The sequence below is a fragment of the Pteropus vampyrus genome, unplaced genomic scaffold (genome assembly GCF_000151845.1).
Source record: "Pteropus vampyrus isolate Shadow unplaced genomic scaffold, Pvam_2.0 Scaffold92, whole genome shotgun sequence".
Classification (NCBI taxonomy): domain Eukaryota; kingdom Metazoa; phylum Chordata; class Mammalia; order Chiroptera; family Pteropodidae; genus Pteropus; species Pteropus vampyrus.
This window is the reverse complement of record NW_011888873.1, coordinates 1,065,064-1,066,930: the sequence shown is the minus strand read 5'-3', so window position 1 is coordinate 1,066,930 and position 1,867 is coordinate 1,065,064.

Sequence of the window (1,867 nt, the reverse complement as noted above, 5' to 3'; positions counted from 1 at the left end):
AGGGTTTGTCATAGATGGCCTTTATTATGTTAAGGTACTTTCCTTCTATACTGATTTTGTGAAGTGTTTTGATCATAAATGGATGCTATATCTTGTCGAAGGCTATTTCTGCATCTATTGCTATGATCATATGATTCTTATTTTTTAATTTGTTTATGTGGTGTCTCACATTAATTGATTTGCATATGTCGAACCATCCTTGTGACCCTGGGATGAAGCCCACTTGATCGTGGTGTATAATCTTTTTAATATGTTTCTGTATTCGGTTCACTAGTGTCTTATTTAGGACTTTTGCATCATGTTCATGAGAGATATTGGTCTGTAGCTTTCTTTTTTTGTGTTCTCTTTAGCAGGTTTTGGTATCAGAGTAATATTGGCTTCACAAAATGAGTTGGGAAGTATTGCCTCCTCTTCAAATTTTTGGAAAAGTTTGAGGAGAATGGGTATTAAATCTTTGAATGTTTGGTAGAATTAACTGGTGAAGCCATCTGGTCTTGGACTTTTACTTTTTGGTAGGTTTTGGATGATTCTTTCAATTTCCATACTGCCGATTGGTCTGTTTAGATTTTCCAGGTCTTCTTGATTCAGTCTAGGAAGGTTGTATTATTCTAAGTACTTGTCCATTTCTTCAAGGTTATTAAATTTGGTGTTATATACTTTTTTATAGTATTCTTGCATGATCCTTTGTATTTCTGCGATATCAGTCGTAATTTCCTCTCTTAATCCCAGATTTTGTTATTTGTTTCCTTTCTCTCTTTTCTTTAGCGAGTCTAGCCAGGAGTTTGTCAATTTTATTAACCTCAAAGAACCAACTCTTTGTTACATTTATTTATTATATATATTTTTTGTTTTCAATTTCATTTATTTCTGCTCTTATTTTGATAATTTCTTTCCTTCTGCTGACTATAGGCCTCATTTGTTCTTCCTTTTCTAGTTTTTTAAGATGAAATGTTAGGTTGTTTATTTGGGTTCGTTCTTGTTTTTGGAGAATAGCCTGTAATGATATGAACTTTCCTCTTATGACTGCTTTTGCTGTGTCCCAAAAGTTTTGATTTGTTGTACTATCATTATCATTCGTTTCTATGTATCTCTTGATTTTTCTTTTTATTTCTTCCCTGACTCAGTTATTCTTCAGTAGCATGTTGTTTATTTCCATGTATTCGTGGTTCTTCCTGATTTCCTTTGGAGCTGATCTCTAGTTTCAAAGTATTATAATCAGAGAATATGGTTGGTATGATTTCAACCCTCTTATATTTGTTGAGGCTATCTCTGTGTCCCAGTATGTGGTCAATTCTTGAGAATGTTCCATGTGCACTAGAGAAGAATGTATAAGCAGCCGTTTTGGGATAGAGGGCTCTGTAAATGTCAATTATATCCAATTGGACTAATGTGTCATTTAAGGAGTTATTTCCTTATGGATTTTCTGTTTAGATGATCTGTCCATGTCCGACAGTGGGGTATTTAGGTCCCCTACTACGATAGTGTTTTGGTCTGTTTCTCCCTTTAGTTCTGTTAGTAATTGCTTTACATATTTCAGGACTCCCTGATTGGGAGCATAGATATTAATAAGTGTTATGTCTTCTTGGTACATGATTCCATTTATCATTATGAAGTGTCTCTTCATATCTTTCTTTACCTTTTTTATTTTGAAGCCTATTTCGTCTGATATTAGTATCGCTATTCCCACTTTTCTCTGAATGCCATTTGCTTGAAATATCAATTTCCACCCTTTCACTTTGAGTCTGTATTTGTCTTTGGAGCTGAGATGTGTCTCCTGGAGACAGCATATGGTTGGGTTTTGTTTTTTGATCCATTCTGCAACTCTGTACCTTTTACATTTACATTTAAATGTAAATGGAGTTCAGTA